At 38.5% G+C, this 20,233-nt stretch overlaps 1 long non-coding RNA gene across 1 annotated transcript in view; it reads left to right on the top strand.

The window, feature by feature from the left end:
• LOC126473560 (uncharacterized) overlaps positions 1 to 20,233 on the top strand; it is a 196,662-nt gene that overhangs the window by 137,243 nt on the left and 39,186 nt on the right. The window lies entirely within an intron of this gene.

Below are 20,233 nucleotides of genomic sequence, written 5' to 3' on the forward strand. Positions count from 1 at the left end.
GTAATTTAAGAGACACAACTTCTGTCCTGCCACTAAACACCTTGGCTGTACTTCGTTGCGCCACTTTCCTTCCAGGACTCCTCCCTGGTGGTAGTATTTCGAAACACGAGCATTCTGTGCCATTTGTCGTTGAGTAATTGGTGCTGTGCTCCATTATATTTCAGTATGTTTTCAATGTATAACTGAAGAAAATGAAAACAATGGTCGGCAGGTATAATTGCAGCTTGTGGAAGTACAAGAACAGCAGCAGCAGCAGCAGCAGCAGCAGTAGCGTGTCTGTCTGTGTGTGTGTGTGTGTGTGTGTAAAAGAGTCTTATAAACTTCGTGATTTGTGAAACCAAGCTTTGTATAAATTATGGATTGTATGTAGAAAATAGCTCACGAGTGTTAAGTGGCACCTGTTAAAATAAAAATTACTTATTCGAAATGCCCATATCAACTAATACAATAAAATTGTAAAATTTTGGTAGAGTGGCGTGATGATATTTACATGCCAGCTACGGTTAGTTTGCCACTGCTGACAGCATTTTCTTCTGCTGGTGTTACTTCTTTTATAAATGTGTTTGTGGTCTCTGATTTATCCCTGTGCCAAATCTACTTTTAAATCCAAAAATTTGGATTTCTTTTTTCTTGTATTTAACTCTTGGCACAGCTCTAACACAATTACCTGCACTGTAACGATCACACCTACCCATATGATTTCAATTGATGCCATACTGAAAGCAGTCCAACTACGTAGAATTTGTGGCGTTCTGTGTGAATGGTAGCTCGCCATACCATTACAAAGAACCACTAGTTGTGGCACCACATTAGTTGAATGCGTGAACCCAGCTTAATCCATTGTGAGCCACAATCTATTGTCAGCGACACTATGCAAGGTAGAGTCCACAAAGAGTCACCAACCCCCCCCCCCCCCCCCTCCGCCCATAGTGCAGAGCACTGTGGGAACATTATCACTGTGATCCAATAGTAATCCGACAAGATAATTCAGTTGTGAAGGTGCGGTGGGGGTGAGGCATTGTAAGCATCATTCAAAACGAAGTCAGTGGTAGATGAATCAGCTGTACATGGGGCTGACTGCCATACCACCACTCAGAGATGGCAGTCTTGCAGGTGCATGGGTGGAATCTGAGTCTGACCGTTACAGGATTGGTTGGGAGTGTTACTGTCTGAGGTTGCCCGGGAGGACTAACCTGCAGGGTGTGAGTTTCATAGACTTTGGTTGTGGTGGTAGGGAGGTGTGATAGTAAGGTAGTCATCTGCAGATAGCCGGGATGTGACGGTAGTTGTGTTCACGCGTTTTGACAGTCTATATTGACGTGTGAAATGCGGGCTGATGAAGCTTTCTCGGCCGAGGAGAGCTCCAGAAGTAGTTTTGTGCTGTGGGAGCCGCGAAAAGCAAATTGTCGTGTGTGTTGTTTTCACAGCGCCAGCAAATTGTCGTGTTCTGCGCCCCACAGCGTGGGAAAGGAGGACTCGCAGAGGAAACCTGCTGCCACGAGGGGGCCTTCAGTTTTGCGACTCACTGAGTCTGCCGACCAAGCAAGGAAGACCAGAGAAGAAGACTCGCAGCCTGTTCCTTTGTACATCAAGTGCAAAGGCGGGTGGACGGCGCTGTTCGACTTAATGACGAATTGCGCCAAGAACGAGGTGGTCAACGGGTCTGTCGACCCAGACTCGCTGATCTGCGTTTGGGCAGCAAACTTGGCCGACAACAGGGCGATCATAAGTGCTGTGGCCGCCCACATTGTCGACGCTCCGCCGACGCGTGAGAAGGTGCCTTCCAACGGAAGGAAGAAGACGACCAAGGCACTCCTAAGGGGGCTGCCTCGGTGCTGTGGCGAAGCAGCGGTTCCGGAAAGGCTGCTGCGAGCCGCTTTCGGTAACGCAATCGCAAGGTTGCACAACCGGACGAACAAGAAGAGGGCACCGCTCTATGCCATGTCCGTGCAAACGGCCGATGGCGAGGGTGACATCTTCGACCTGCGGAAGCTTCTGGGCTTCCCGTTTAAGACAGAGGCTCTCCCGATCGCCAGTGCTTAAAGTGCCAGGGCGAGGGCAATGTCGCGAAGTACTGACGCAACGTGGCGCGGTGCGTCAAGTGCTCTGGAGAGCACGAGAGCCGCACCTGCGACCGTGACAGAGAAGCTTTGCCGACCTGCGCCCGGTGTGGCGGCCCGCACGTCGCCAGCTGGCGCGGCTGCCCGGCTTTTTCAAGCCACAGTCGCGCCGAAGGCGGCGAGGCGGCCGCGGCCGCACCGATTGATAAATTTGATACTAGCCATTATCCTGAAAATAATATTGTGGTGTTCCACAAGTAAATAAGAGAGTTTTAGGAAAAGTGAAAGATGAGTGCAATGGAAAAATAATGGAAGAATTTTGCGGTTTCAGAGAAAAAATTAATGCTAATAAAGTTGCTGTTGGAAAAGACGAAAAAATCTGAAGGAGTTAAGAAATGTATTGTTAAAAATAGAATATGGTCAGAGGATTATTAAGGTTGTTTGTTTAACAATAGAGACCACTACAGTAAAATTAATATGTTTGGATGTGAAAAACACGAAAACTACACAGTTGAAATAAACAAGAAATCGTTGAGTCCTCAGGATGATAAAAGATATGTTTTGGAAAACAAAACAGATTACTATATCGATATTACAAATGATAAGGAAAAATTTTAAATAGATTTTTTTATAAGTGGAGAGACTAATCAAGAAGCTCAACAACGCAAGTGACTTGAAAGTGATTAAAAACTGAGTTAGAGATAAATATTACTCAATGTCAAGATTTAAATACTAAACATGGAGAAAAAATTCGTATGGAACTTAATAATGACTATTAGATTAAAAGCACTTGCCCGCAAAAGGCAAAAGTCCCGAGTTCCAGTCTCGGTCCAGCACACTGTTTTAATCTGCCGGGAAGTTTCATATCAGCACACACTGTGCTGCAGAGTGAAAATCTCATTCTGGAGTATTAGATTAGTTTACCTGATAGATGTTGTAATTTATTTACTGATTGGGATTTTCAGTTGATTGAGAAAGAACGATGAAACTGAAATATAAATGAATGAAGAAACTTCAAAACAGAAATAATCAATTTCATGATTTGGAATTCACTGTAAAATTTTTTTGAAGAATTAATTTTTTCATATTAAATTTAATATATTTTAAATGGACAATACCAAACACCTGAAGCAGTGCAGTAATTGTACAGATAAAAGAATATCACAGTAATTCACAAATATAATTCCCTAAAAGATGGATAACATAATATATGTAAAGAATGTGGTGAAGAACATAAAAAAATTAAAGTTACAAGTGAATGTGGTAGAAGTGTAGTCAAGTGTCAGCTCAAAAAACATTTACAAATGAATGTTCATAAAACCTTCCAGCTGCTCAAGAAGAAAGAATTAGGAAAATGTTAGGTAAGGAATAGATTTCTTATGCACTCCACAATTCATTTTATTTTCTTACAGTCACCTTTTATAAAAAAAATATTAAATTTATTACCTTACATTCAACATTTGTGAGAAAAAATAAATAATTTATAATAAGTGAACATGATAATAAAAAATTTCATATTTATTTATTATGCGAAGTAATTTATACTAAAATAGGAGTTTCTTAAATGAAAATACCTAAGGATATGCTTTGTAGTAGGATATAAATGTTGGTCTGGATAACTTGGGTTTGTCCTGGATTGAGCAAGAATGCAGCCAAGTGAACTAGGACTGGCATCTATATCCTACTCAAGCTGAAGAAAAACTTGCAGCAACTAGTGAGTTCATTAGTAGTTGCGGCATGTCAGCAAATTGATTTCGTATGAGAACTAATATGACATCCTCAACCATTATCAACTACTAAACTAATTGTCCTTCATAATTAGTTCTGAAACTACAAAATTATTTTAATGAACCACTTTCATAAATGCAATCTTATTATATCAAACTCCCTTCAGACCAAAAGTCACAATAACAAAGACCGCCCGGCTAGCCATGTGGTATAATGCACTGCTTTCTGAGCTTGAAGGCATGCCAGTCTCCGGCACGAATTCCCCCGGTGGATTTGTGTTGAGGTCCAGCATACCGGCCAGCCTGTGGATGGTTTTTAAGGCGGTTTTCCATCTGCCTCTGCAAATGCAGGCTGGTTCCCCTATTCTGCCTCAGTTACACTATGTTGGCAATTGCTGTGCAAACACTGTATCCACATACGCGTACACCATCCTTACTCGACCACGTAAACATTTGGGGTTACACTCTTCTGGTGTGAGACGTTCCCAGGGGGGAGGGGGGTGTCCACTGGGAGCCGGTGTGGTGTGGCAGTGGGGTGGGTGGACTGCTTTGGCCTGTTGTGAGGTGTGAACCACTGAGGCCTACGTTGGGATGAAGCCTCTTTGTTGTTTCTGGATCCCTGGTTTAATACACAATATGAACACGAAATTCCTATTTATTAACCAGTGTACTTTATCACAAATCTAGTTCACTGTTCTTCCAAGGTAATTAGATCACTGTATTTGCATTCACTTTCGTTTATGTCAGAAAGGGCTCTCAGCATTCTCACTCCATGAGACATTCTAGACTATTAATACCTAGTGATAATCAAGTGATCATTGATATCGTGTGTGAACACTCAAGTTCACAAATAAAATCTTCAGTCAAGGCTTATAAGTTCACTATCCATTAAATCAGTGGTATTCTACAGACATACACCTTGCTTATTTGTGAAAGCAGGTGACCCACTTTGCTATCCCTTATTGTTCTAGGATGCAGCATACATGTATCAAATATGACACAATCATAATAACACCATTAAAAAATAAAAGTTAAGCATTGATGCACAGGATCTCAAAGCTCAGCCACATTTTGTAAGACGAACAGAACATATTGCCTTGGCAATCTGACGCAAGAACTCTTCATTTACAATGGACACACTTCTATGCACTGAAATAGTCATCATCTATGTAGATCTTCTTCTGCAAGAAATTCATCACATGATTTAAATGCCTATTTCCCTGTTTTAGACAGTAACTTGGTTTTCTTCATGTTTTCCATGTTTACTTCACACACATTGTACACGTTTATCTTGATATGAACAGCAGTATCATGAAGTGATGCAACAGGATTGATGGGGAGATGTACAACAGTGAATTGTTATCATTTTCTGGAGCAGAAGTTCTGAAAATAAAAATCTTCCAAAATAACAATTAGCAAAGTGCGGAATAATCATAAATGCAAAATAAAGAACAAATATGTTGAAAATTTTAAATGAATAATTAGTTGCTTAGTCATGACATACGCTCACTAAATTATCTCAAACGTAAACATTTAAGTAAAATATAAAATGCATTGACAGCTGCCATGACACCTGCTGCCAACAGCAAAAGGAAATCAGGTTTGACATCAAATTTTGTCAAATAAATAGATATCATGTACTGAAGCATTACAATCATTTGTGAGAAAATGGGCGCAAGTTACATTCTGAAGTGAATGTGTGACATTAAATTTCGGTCTAACTAAGCTACATGAAAATATTTTGAATTTACTGCGCTATATTTTACTGTGTTTCTATATTTTGTTGCAAAGCCTTGATCCACAAGATTTTCCTTGTAATGCCTTTGTAAACTTACATATTGTAAACATAAACATCAATGAGTTAAAACTTTGAAACAAATCATCCATATTTGACTCAAAATTATTTTACATAAAGCATTTACGATACCTGCAGAAAATAACTCCAGACTTTCTACTTCTGTTTATGCATCTACAGGTAGCGGGAGTAACTATTTTTACACAACTTTAGTTTTGTATTTCGATGATTAACACTAAAAACACGCACACTCCACCATATGTTTACGTCCAAGACGCTGAGTGTAGTATGTAAGTCCCTGGCTTCTCGTTTTCTGCTCTAAGCCAGGTTCACACATGCAAAAAACTATCGCCACAGCTAGTGCCGTACTACAGTTGCAATGCAGTTGCACGTGTACCTCCAGTTTTCATTGCCACAACTTTAAGTCTTAAAACTTTTCTCATGCCACAAAAAATTCAATTTGGTTGTTCTTTGCTACACTACTCTCTTTCCTCCGCTGCTTCCTGGTGGTTGTATTTCGAAACAAGATCTTTCTGCCACAGTTATTGTGGGGTAATTACTGCTGTCCACCATTCCATTTCAGTGTGCTTTCATTTTATTTCTGAGGAAAGACGAAACAGTGGTCAACAGGTACACTTTCGCAGCTTCTGAAACGACAAACACAACAACCAGTGTATAATTTTCTGTAGGTGTGTGTGTGTGTGTGTGTGTGTGTGTGTGTGTGTGTGTGTGTGTGCGCGCGAAATATTTGCAAACCAGTGATGTAGGTCTACCGCATAATCTTGACAGATTTTTAGATGAATAAATAAATAAATAAAAGTAATACATAACCAAATAAGCGAGTCAAACAACTGCGTTTTTAGACCAAGCACAGTATAAATTGAGGATTACATGCAGGAAATAACCCCCAAGTGTGATCTGGCAGCTGTTAAACATAAATTCAGTTATTCAAAACGCCTCGATCGACGAATACAGTTAGATTGTAAAATCTTCGGAGACTAGCATGTCTGCAGATGACATTTACGGTAGTGATGTGACAGACCTCTGCTTCCGCTTCCACAACTGCGGAAATTCCGCATGTCGCACATTTTCCGGATCTGCTTCCGATCTGGTTCCGCATTTTTATATCGCAAGATTATCGGAACTTTCAACACTGGCGAGATTATCGGTGCGCGCGCTTATTGGCCCATCGTGCTGGCTGCTGCTAAAACGGTAGTTTGGGTACAAGGTGTAGCAAGCCGATATGTGCCCATAGGGATTGATGTTCTTATTGGATTATTACACAGTGATCTCTGTCCATGGCCGCGAAAGTGTAGCGTTTTTTCGCTTGTCAGTCTATTGTGTGTTGCTGTATAACGTTATTGTATTGTACAGTATTTTTTAGACAATAGTTTTGTAGTGTAATGTTGGTTAAGAGCGCAATAATGAAACCAAAAACAAGTCTTATGTGGAACTATTTCGTTAAGAATAATTATTTGAGTACCAAATGTAGAATCTGTGACAAAGTATACTCACATAAAGAGTGCATGACCACTGCATTGAAGAATCATCTTAAATCATTATGTGTGAAATTTGCAGAGTTTGAGAATTTAGATGAAACTATCAAATTTTCAGTGGAGGTGGAAAAACAAAAGCTTCATCAATATTTATATGAGAATGTAGTTGGCACTAATAACATTGGTCGATTATCATGGGGTGAAATCTGGCCACTGCCCACACAAATCTGTTTTTTCTGAGTGATTCACAATACGATAACTCACCCTGTCCTTAGTTCTGTCCTGGCCATGTTGGTACAAGGCGATGGATAATGTACCTTTCCTCATTGCAGCCAGAACTTAACAATATCAACATACAACAGTTTGTGGCACGGAATAAATGCGCCATTGTAGTACATGAGTTGCACATGAGTTTATGTTGGCAGCATGGCACGAAATTTAAACGGGTTTTATGTCCCTGCCCCTCCTCCATTCTGAGGTGAGCATTTAAAACAGTTATCACACTCTGTGTAAAACTGTTTCTAAGTATTTTGTCTCACATTTATCAATTGAAGAGTGATGGTACTCATGTAACTACGAGGGCAGTTCAATAAGTAATGCAACACATTTTTTTTCTCGGCCAATTTTGGTAGAAAAAACCGGAAATTTCTTGTGGAATATTTTCAAACAATCCCGCTTCGTCTCGTGTAGTTTCATTGACTTCCGACAGGTGGCAGCGCTGTATGGAGCTGTTAAAATGGCGTCTGTAACGGATGTGCGTTGCAAACAACGGGCAGTGATCGAGTTTCTTTTGGCGGAAAACCAGGGCATCTCAGATATTCATAGGCGCTTGCAGAATGTCTACGGTGATCTGGCAGTGGACGAAAGCACGGTGAGTCGTTGGGCAAAGAGTGTGTCATCATCGCCACAAGGTCAAGCAAGACTGTCTGATCTCCCGCGTGCGGGCCGGCCGTGCACAGCTGTGACTCCTGCAATGGGGGAGCGTTCGAACACACTCGTTTGAGATGATCGACGGATCACCATCAAACAACTCAGTGCTCAACTTGACATCTCTGTTGGTAGTGCTGTCACAATTGTTCACCAGTTGAGATATTCAAAGGTTTGTTCCCGCTGGGTCCCTCGTTGTCTAACCGAACACCATAAAGAGCATAGGAGAACCATCTGTGCGGAATTGCTTGCTCGTCATGTGGCTGAGGGTGACAATTTCTTGTCAAAGATTGTTACAGGCGATGAAACATGGGTTCATCACTTCGAACCTGAAACAAAACGGCAATCAATGGAGTGGCGCCACACCCACTCCCCTACCAAGAAAAAGTTTAAAGCCATACCCTCAGCCGGTAAAGTCATGGTTACAGTCTTCTGGGACGCTGAAGGGGTTATTCTGTTCGATGTCCTTCCCCATGGTCAAACGATCAACTCTGAAGTGTATTGTGCTACTCTTCAGAAATTGAAGAAACGACTTCAGCGTGTTCGTAGGCACAAAAATCTGAACGAACTTCTCCTTCTTCATGACAACGCAAGACCTCACACAAGTCTTCGCACCCGAGAGGAGCTCACAAAACTTCAGTGGACTGTTCTTCCTCATGCACCCTACAGCCCCGATCTCGCACCGTCGGATTTCCATATGTTTGTCCCAATGAAGGACGCAATCCATGGGAGGCACTACGCAGATGATGAAGAAGTTATTGATGCAGTACGACGTTGGCTCCGACATCGACCAATGGAATGGTACCGTGCAGGCATACAGGCCCTCATTTCAAGGTGGCATAAGGCCGTAGCATTGAATGGAGATTACGTTGAAAAATAGTGTTGTGTAGCTAAAAGATTGGGGAATAACCTGGTGTATTTCAATGCTGAGTAAAACAACCCCTGTTTCAGAAAAAAAATGTGTTGCATTACTTATTGAACTGCCCTCATATTTGTAATTTCAACTAATACCAATCATGTAGCATCTACTCAGTATAATGTTAATTTATTTTTGCATTTTATTCTCCCTATTGCATACTATGTGTTGGTAATGTCTTTACCACCATCAGTTCTAAAATAAACACTAATGATGGTAAATAAGTTACTGAATCCTGGTATGCAATATGAAGAAATTTCCAATATTTATACATTAACACCCTACTGAGAGACTGCAGCATGTTTTATAAACTGATTCAGGAACAGTTCTTTTACAATTGTCATGTTATCTGGGCACACTCCGAATTATTGACTTGGTATACCTTACAACTTGGAATTTTAATTTTGAATTACTTTTTACATATTTCATTACTTTTGGTATTTTACTATTTTTGTGTCATTGTGATAGGTTTTTTTTACTCCAGCCAAAAATGCTAAACAACAACTTACATTGCAACGAAGTCTGCAAGTAAATGATTATTGGGGTCCCTCACAAGTAAAAGTCTCAAAAACTGGATTGTGTGATTGCTGAAAAGATCGCCCTCCAAAACTTGCCGAGGATACCAATTTCCGTGGAGTAATGAATCTGCACTTCCTAAGTATAAATTGATAGGTCGTGACTTTCTTACTTTTTATTTATGCAATAACTTGTACAATAAGCTGGCAAGAAAAATCAAAAATTTACTTGAAGAATTTGAAAAAATATCTTTCACATCTGATATATAGGCTGATCTACATTCTAGGACTTCATTGCTATGTTTAATGAAGTCTTGTGAAACATCCTTTGAATTCAATTTTGAAATGTAAAGCCATGACTGGGCGTCGTAAAGGAGATGTAATATCGACAAAATTTGAAACGATACTTCAAGAAGGGGCCATAAATCACCAAGCATTGTTCATGAGTGTGGATCTAACATGATTAAAGCTTTACAGTTGTCTGGCTTTGATGATGCGAATTGTGCAGTGCATCAGATACAACTTTGCATTCGAGCTGCTGTGGAATCGCAGGAGTGACTCGCACAACTTATTGCTGAACTGAAAAAAAAATTGCCACCCATTTCAATCATGTCTTCCTCACAGAAACCGAGATGGCAAAAATTCAAAAGGAGCACCTTAATCAACCTGCTTTATCTGTCATTCAGGATTGCACAACATGGTAAATATTGTTAAATATATATAAATGAATTTTAATTTTATGGTATATCTTTAGTGTAAGTATTGTGTGTTTGGTTTTTTTGTGAATCTCTTATCTGTTCATTTAATTTCTTCAATTTCCTCCTGAAATAGCATGTTCAATATGATGGAACGATTTTGAAAGTTCAAGAATTCGCTAATTTTTTACTTATGCAAATCCAATCATGAAGACTGAAGCCTGGATAAATGTTCAAAAATTTGTGGAAGGAGTGACACTATTGGAAAAAGTTACTACAAACTTCAGCAAATCCCAAGCAAACATTTCATCAGTCATACAACTAATTCAAGTTGTTGTGAGCACTTTACAGCAAGAAGAAACAAAAACTGATACTTCAGAACAATTCCAAAAATTTGAAAGAAAATTACATGATGAATTGAATTGACACACGAGATTTGGAGAACTGACCAAAAACTATAAGTACACAATTGCGATAGATTAAGTTCAGTGATACAAATCAAAATTTTTCAATGGCATTGTCATAGAGCAAGTCAAGTCGCAGATACTTAATTTGATGGTGATGAAGGCAGAGACCCAGTCTCGTCTCAAGATGAATGCATACCTACTAGCTCTAAAAGGTGCCAATTCTGAACTGAAAATCAGCCTACAACAAGCTGTGGCGTAATCACAGAATCTCAATGAGAAACAGCGTTACAAACGCTAGAATTCGTGCTAAATATGAACGAAGATCAGCAAGACCCGACTACAACTAACGAAAACGACAGTCTGCTTTTGATGCTAAATCAAACCAAATGGAGTACCAAAAAAAAAGACTTCCTCTATAAGATGGTACCCTAATATGGTGGAAATCAAAGGGACACAAGTACCACTATCTATTGCCATAAGTTCGCCAGCATGTTCACTGCTACGCTACTGGGAGCAGCTAACAGTAATTCAGTGGCCTCATATTCAAACAACATCGAAATAGACTGTAGGGTGAAAAAGCGGCAAAATTACTTTTTGTTAAATGTTATCTGTTGTTGATATATTTTGAGTATTAATGTAACAAAAAACAGTGTTTTTATAGAATTCTTGCTTTTTTTTCCTTAATATATACACTTCCGCCTCCAAATCCGCTAAAATTGGCTTTTGACACCTGTCTCCAAGTCTCCTTCTCTTATCATACTTCTCCCTCATCACTGATTTACATATCAGGTGTTGGTTAGTTTGGTATAGGAGACAGAATTTTTCGTTTTCCAGTATTATCGTTATTGTAAATATGTTTGTGGCCTCTGATTTATCCCTGCACGAAATCTGTTTTCGAATTTTCATTTCGGTTTCGTTTTGCTTGTACGTAACTCTTGTCACAACTCTAACGGCATAATCTGCACCATACCATTAATACCCGCTTGCATGATTTCGGTTGACACCATGTTGAAAGCTGTGCAACTAAATAGAATCTTTGGCGTCCTGTGTGAACCGTAGCCCATGGTGCTGCTACAAAAAGTCACAACCTCTGCTGTCACATTAGCTGCATGTTTGAACCTGGCTTTAAGGCCAGTTCACACTGGTCATCATGGCACTGTCATGTCAAGGTGTATGCACCCTCTCCATCATGCTTGGCACATGAAATCAATTCAAAACACGCGATCTCAACTCGCATGGCTGTCCTCAAGTGTTTTTTTCCACGGGAACTGTGATTTCGCAATATGATTTTCAACTGTTTTTACACAGCAACTGGACTTACTCAACACGGTAGCTTATATATGTGGCTGCCAGAGTCCACATTTGTATGAAAAAGCCATTTATTGGACTCAAACGGTCTGCAACTTGCAGGAGTAGCTTGTATGTTTGAGAAGAAAGACAAAAGTGCGAAATAACACAAAAAAGGGCGTGGGCGCGGAAAACGCCATTACATGGAACAGAAGGGGAGCTCAAGAAGGAGGAATCTGCATTTTATATTTTATAAAGTCAAAACATCAGGTTTTTTTTTATTTGTTAGTTAAACTACTACTAGACTTTCTAAAAGAGATACAGTGTTACAAACCACGAGGGTAAGTCATTTATTATCCGCAAAGTAGTTATAATATTTTACTGTAATCAAGTAGGAAACTTACAAGAACATCATTTTTCGATGTAGTCTCTTTGCATTTCAACGCACTTGGTCCATCATTGTACAAGCTTCCTGATGACCTCATAAAAGAAGGTTCTCGATTGAGCTGTGAGCCAGGAATGTACTGTTTCTTTCACTGCTTCGTCCGAAGCAAATCGATGGCCCCTTAATGCCTGTTTGAGTGGACCAGACAAGTGATAGTCAGAAGGGGCAAGACTGGGACTATTTGCACGATGATCCAGTACTTCAAATTTGAGTTTCTGGAGCGTTTCATCATTGTGGGGAGCATTATGCGGACGGCCATTGTCGTGCAACAACACAACACCTTTTGACAACAATCCTCGGCGTTTGTTTCGAGTTGCAGGCTTTAGCCTGGCAGTAAGAATCTCACTGCAACATATACTGTTTATTTTTCTGCCCCTTCCCCATAATGTTCCAGTACTGGACCTTGTGCATCTCAAAAAACCTTAAGCATCAGATGGCGAATTTGGATGGTTCCATTCCATACTCTGCCGTTTACTCTCCAGTTCGTAATGATGGATCCATGTTTCGTTACCAGTAATGATCCTGTCTAAGTCGTAATCCCCTTCGTTACCATAGCGATCCAAATATTTTTTGCAAATGTCCAAGCGCATTTGCTTATGCAACTGTGTGAGTTGGATTTCATAAAGTTTGTGCAAGATGGGTTTCAAACCAAGTCTGTTGTGGATAATTTTGTAGGCAGAACTGTGTCTAATTTGCAGACGATGTACCACTTCATTAATAGTTAATCGTCTGTCTAAGAGAATCATTTCACGTGAACGCTCAATGGTTTCTTCACTTGTGGCGGTAAACGGTCGTCTGGCTCCTTCATTGCACATAACACTTGTGCGACTATATCGGAATTTTTCAAACTATTAGTAGACACTCTGTTGTGGCAAAATACTGTTCCCGTACTTTACCGAAAGTCTTCGATGAATTTCGGCCCCTGATACGCCTTCCAACCACAAAAAATGGACCAAGCAGCTTGAAAATTGCAAATACATAACAACAAATAAAAAAAGCATGCGCCATCAACGTAAAACGACAGTACTACCAAAATAAACAAAAAATATAACTGAATTGCGGATAATAATTGACTTACCCTTGTACCATCACATCCCATGAAAAATTGGTTAGTTTAAAGTTAAATTTACTTGCTAGTCCAGTGCAAATTTTTGTGTGATAGTCATATCTCGCTCAAGATTCATAGGTTTCCTTTGCCCCTTGTATTTGGCTTTTAATAGTTCAAGTGCCTCATCTGTATTGGAGTTGCTAGTAAAACCACATAAACATTGGCCACTGATGTTTGCAAAACTGTTTCACATGCAACCCAGAGAGCTACATAATAAATAAACCTGCAACAAACGCATATTTAAACAAACAACTTGCAGTATCTCAAGGTTTCAGTCCATTTCTTTTTTAAACACTACGAATGCCTGCCAACACACAAATAAATTCCACCTACTAATCAATCTGATTCTACCCACAGTACTTTTTTCACTTCAATTTGCAGCCATAAAGCAATCGATTACATTGTAATATATAAAATACAGCACCAGTGTGTATAAAAATACACTTTATTCATGTATCAACCACGAAAACCAGAATGAAACGAGATATGGAGATCTGCATAAGGTCCATGTATTAGGATGAAATGAGCTTGGGTGTCGTAATCAACACTGGGCAGATGATGTCAGCCATCAAAACTTCCTTCCCATGAAACCTTCATGGTGCTGTGGTATGACATGATATGATGGAATGAGCAGTGTGGATGCCACCAGTTGGAATGCACTGCAGAGTGTTTTGATGGGATGGGATGTGGTGGCCAGTGTGAACTGCCATTTATGCCATCTCACACAGATATACATGTCTGTGGTGTATCCAGAGATTCTAATCTCCTTGATTTTGGTCTTGCTTAGCACTCCTCATTCTGACGAGCAGCTGCCTCCCAAAGTACAAATTTCGCAGTAACATAAGTTTGAGGATAAGTGTTATGAGACAAACATTCCAAATGTAGTTCTTATTTGTAACAGAGAACGTAAATGAAACTAAAGTTTCGACGATATGACGATTGGAAGAAAAGACGCCCATATTGAGGAAATCCTGACCCTAAAAACGATTTTGAATAGAGAACAATCAAAGTGATGGGCTCCGAAAGGGGCAGACATGCAACGACCGAAACTAGGGGTCCATCAGACAACTTTTTTCATGTCTACTGTAATCTCTTCACCATTGTTACTTCCACAGTTACATTCTTAATCTCCAAGGCGGCGATTGTCTTTATCCTTTATTTTCAACATGTGAACACACAACAATGACAATCAGCTCGCATAGATTGGTTCAGTTCTTTTAGCCCAATATAAGCTTCAAAAAAGTTTCTTTTTTTGGGCATGTAACTGTAGTATTAGCATTTTGTTGTTATGGCTTTAGCATCGAAAACAGAAAGTGAGTCACAAAACAATGACAGTCAAAGCCTAAAACAAAAATTTAGGGAAGTATGGCAAGAGCAAGAACAGTTTAAAGGACTGTTAACTACAGACCCAAAGACAGTTATTGTGCTCGGTGAAGGGCGTGTGATTATATATTAGGTTGTGTGCTGGAAAAAGCGAACTTTTTAAACGCTCAAACGCTATACACACAAAAGTCGAGTGTCGCAATTTGATAAACAGTCAGTGCTTTCATCGCAGGTGCATCAACTTATTACAAGCACCACAAGTCGTAAGCTCAAAGAGGACACCATAATTGCTGAAATAAGATTGGCGATAGCATTTACTAAGCACTCACTATCCTCATTAACAGCAGATCATATAGGTGAGCTCATAAAAGACATTTTCGTTGATTCTAAAATTTCCCGTAACACAGAAATACATAGAACAAAATCCACAAGTATTTAAAAAAATGTTGTGGCTAAAATAGAGTCTATGAACTTAACGATATTTTGCAAACTCAAATGTTTTCATTATTTGTAGATGAAGGCACTGATATTTCCAGTAAAATAAATATTGTGTGTAGTTGTTAGGCATTTTTCTGAAGCAAAGAAGTGTACTGTTATGCAGTTGTTGACAGTCATAACTTAAGATACCATACATTGTAGTGCACAAACTCTCTTTGATGCAGCCATCACATGCTTCAACGAGAAAAACATTCTTGCTAAAAATGTTATTGCCATGTCTGCAGATAATGCAAGCATGATGGTAGGTGAAAGTTGCTCATTGGCGATGATATTGAAAGCTGAGGCAGATGACTCATTCTTTGTTATTAAATTTCTATGTCATTCCTCGCAGACTGCTGCCAGTAAAGCTACAATTAAGGTGCTGAGAAACATAGAGGGTTCAATGACAGATAACACCCTACTTTAGCCACAACAGCAGAAGACAAGCAATGCCCTCTTCATTACAACATGTTTACAGAAAATCTTATCTTGAATTTATGAAATACTTTCTTGGTCTTTTTAACTCTGCAAATTCTTCTTTTCAAAGTAAGCAGAATTTAATAGGGCAGCTACAGCATCAAAGCTAGATATTAGTCAGAACACATTGTCAAAACTTTATGAAACCTATCTCCTTTTAAAAAAATGGATAAAATAAATCCTCTTGACTCTAAAACTTTACTTACTTTAGATCAAATCTTCCTTGGAAGTAAATGCTCAGAGTTGTTAAATACTTCCACTGGAAACGAAAACACAGATATTGATAATTTTGGACTATGGTGCCTGCAGTTTTATCAAACTGCTGTAATGGAAGTGATGCACTTAGGTTACCAGTAACAGATTAACTACTTCACTAGATCCAATTTGTTGGGCCAGATGTTGCTCTTCACTATAAAAGGAGAACAGATACAGCAAATTTGCAAATATTTCAGAAAAGTATCAGCATTTGTTACCAAATCCTGTCTCTTTACAGAATGAATGGAGTTCATTACCTTGCTATTTTGATGCAACAGACAACAAACTACTCCAAAAAGAATCACCTGAAGTCTTTTGGAGTAAACTGTCATCAATCAAAACTTTCAAAGGACAAACATATTTCTAAAAATATTTCTATACATGCAAATATAGCGTTAACACAACTGCATTCAAATGCAGAACCAGAAACATTTTTCTATATTATGTAACACTAAAACAAAAAACGGAATGAAATGGGATCTACACTTCTTGACGCAATGTTCAGAATTAAATCTGTTATTAAAGCTCAGAACTAAGATTGCAGAACCTACCAAGTAAGTGACAAGCCTCTGATTCTGCATGACCAACATATATATGATTTTAAGTAATCTTCAGCAAATGCAGTTACCAAAAGATGTCTTCAGCGAAAAAGGAGTGAGTGAATGTGTTTACCTACACCACATTTTGTTACATTTACTGCAAGACTGTATTTATTCAGCATTCATCTAGTTAATGAAAGCTTTACTCACTGCATTTTTAACAGAAAAGAGTAGCTACCGCTATCAGACAAGTGAGTAAGTATAAAAATGAAATCATTCACTCCATGATGTCCTGTACAAGTAGTAATTATTTTGTGTTGTAAATAAAAGGTATAAATTAATACCTGTTCCCTTTATTTAGATCCCCTACTTCCTGGTCTTGATCGCAACTCGTCAACAGAATTAAGAACATTTCATGCTGCTAGTAACTGCTGCCATCCATTGGTATCTAAACCACAGGGATAGATTAATTACATATAAAAGCAGGTTACTCATGCAGATCTAACACGGGGAAAGGAGGAGTTGTGACATATTAAGACAGAACACAAGTTTAAAAACATTGAGACAAGTAGATTTTGTAGTGATCAACACACAGAAGTGTGTGCTTGTAAATTAATACTGAAAAATAGTACACTTTTAATTGTAACTATATATAGATCCTCACTAGGAAATTTTGAACTACTTATAAGGAATCCCAATTCCCTACTGTGCTGTCTGTCTGACAGCAGCAAGCAATTAATAGTCTCTTGTGATTTCAGTGTAGATTTTGTAAAGGATTCTGATTTAAAAATGATCTGGAATCCTTATTTGGATCCTACAATTTGATCTCAGTAGTTAACTTTCCAATTTCGGTGGATAAAGGCAATAGGACCACAATTGATAGTTATTTTCTTGCTGTGAGCTTCATCAAAGAAAACATTTTTTACCCAGTAACAAATAATATCTCTGATCATGATGCAAAGTTAGTTAGGATAAATAACAATGCCATACAGCATGTATACGCCTCATGGAAATCAGTTACAATAACTAATGACTCCAGGATAAATGTTTTTGAGAACAGTTTACTGGAAATGACCTGGGAGGTAATTTATAATGAACCAAAAGCTAACATAAAAATTAATCTAGTTCACAATAAATTCATATAATTATTTGGAAATGGCTTTCTGCATAAGCTTGTGAGAGGTCCATGGCTAAGGAATTTACATCTGCTCGAGTACGCTAGCAATAAATTCGATGGTTGCTCATGCGGTGCCTGTGATATTTAAGCTACAATAGAATCACAGACCAAAGAGCAATGTCAGCAGCAGCAGTAGCAGTAGTAGCCAGCAGTTGGGTGGCTGGGTCAGGTTGCTCATAGAGAGCAGTTATCGAGTTGTATAGCTCACAGAGAGTGGTGTTTTGTAGCTCGAGAAGAGCAGTAGAGTTATGAAATTACCAAGACCGGTCATGGGGAACTATGGCGGTGCCTGAGCGATGTAGTGTAAGGTAAAAGCAAAATATTTTTGTTCTTTATTGCTGCGCTAAACCTGATTTTTGTTCTATTGTTATATCAAGGTCCCATGTAAATGCTTTTCAAAAATCTTTCAACAATAATCTTTCTTATAAAGATAAGTTTCGACAGTCATTCATCTGAATTTAAATGTTTTTACTAATTTCTCCTACCCATAGTCATGTCGATTATCATAAAGAAAATCAGTTGTTTTTCATACATAACAAAATCTAGTGGCCAGCATTGCATCGGGCGGTGCCAGAAAAATTTCTTACAGGAGCAGGTATATACACGTTTTCCAGCGACGTAATTGAGGTAAGAATTTTCAGTTTATGTAGAATGATTTTTCAGGGCCATGACGCAGCACTGCTGACGTCCAGATTTACCAGTTTATATTCACAGTCAGTTAATTATTGAAAGGTTACATTACGAGATTTCTTTTGAAAGATCATATATGAGTCACATTTTTATTGGGAGGTTACTCACCTTTTTATTGGTAGGCTATGGAATTAATCTGTTGGGAGGTTACAAGCTAATCAGAAAGGACACTAAAGAGCTATGCAGAAAACCATGGATCACTAGAGGAATTAAATTATACTGTGAAAGGAAAAGACAGATGGAGAAGTAGAGGTCCTGCCTTAGTTGCACACTATGAAAAATACTCACAATTACCAAAAAAAAAGGTTACTAAAAAGTCAAGAAACATGCACATAATTGTCAGAAATCAGTACTTCTGAGAACAGACATAAGGATATATGGAATGTGGTGAAATGAGAGACAGGACAACGAGTCATAGAACAATACAACATCACTATTGAATTGAATGGAACTGCTATAAATGATGAATGAAAGTTATACCAAAACCATTTAATATTCATTTCTTAAATATAGTAGAAAATGTACAGACAAAAAATACAAGAGCAAAATCAGAACACTATGTTGAAAATGTAACTCTCACAAAATTCAGTCATTTGAATGTATCACCTACTTCTCCTTCTAAAATTAAGGAACCTACACATGTTCTCAAAAATAAAATCTCATCTGGTTGAAGGTGTTTGCTTATTACATGGAAACAAATTTTTAGAACTCTAATGTACAGTACTATCCGAAATACATCACTAACTCAAGGCATTTCTGTAGAGAAACTGAAATATGCCATTTTTAAATCCCTCTATAACAAAGGTGATAAGAAAGATGTCAATAACTACTGATTTGTTTCACTGTTGACATCATTCTCCAAAATTTTTGAGAAGACGATGTATTCTAGAATAGTGTCTCACCTTAGTAACAGTAGTATCCTTAGCAAATCACTGTTTGAGTTGCAGAAGCATTACTCTACCGAGATTGACATTTACATGCTGACACACCGGATTTTACTAGCATTAAATAATAAAAAGGGCCGGTTGGTATTTTCCGTGACATCTCTACGGAATTGGACTGCGTGAATTACAGTATTATCGTAGATAAATTGACATTTTATGGGGTTGATGGTATAGCCAGCCCAAGGATAATATTATATCTAGACAAAAGAATGCAGAAAGCTGTAATTAGTAATTCAAGCAATGTAGGCCCTGAGATATAATTCTGACTGGGGAAAAATCATGTATGCGGTTACCCAAGGTTCAGTCTTAAGGTCCACTACCGTTTCTCATATATGAAAATGAGCTTCCGCCCACTATACAACAAACAGAGTTATTTCTTTTTGCGAATGACTCTAGTATTGTAATCAATCCAAGAATATGCACAGAAATGGAACAAACGGTAAATAAAGTTCGTAAAAGTGTCATTGACTGGTTTCCTGTGAATGGTCTCAGCCACTATTTTAAAAAGACACAACATATTCAGTTCTGCACATCTATAGATACTACACCAACGATAAGTGTAACATATGGTGAGGAAATAATAAATATGGTGGAAACTCAACAATTCCTAGGGATCCATATTGATGGGAATTTAAATTGGAAAAATATATACATTTTGGAGCCCTTAGAACAACTTACTTCAACCACATTTGCGCTTGTAAGCATTCCAAGTCTTGGGGTGAGACAAATTAGTAAGTTGACGTATTTTGCATATTTTGATTCAATAATGTCAACAGAATTATGTTCTGGGGTGACTCATCTTTAAGAAAAAAGTCTTCATCACTGAAAAACGTGCTGTAAGAATATTATGTTGTACTTATCCACGATCATCTTTTAGAAATCTGTTCAAGAGTTGAGCATTCTGACTACTACTTCACAGTATATTTATTCCCTCATGAAGTTTGTTTGCCGGCCGGTGTGGCCGAGCGGTTCT

This window comes from Schistocerca serialis, chromosome 4 (assembly GCF_023864345.2).
Source record: "Schistocerca serialis cubense isolate TAMUIC-IGC-003099 chromosome 4, iqSchSeri2.2, whole genome shotgun sequence".
NCBI lineage: Eukaryota > Metazoa > Arthropoda > Insecta > Orthoptera > Acrididae > Schistocerca > Schistocerca serialis.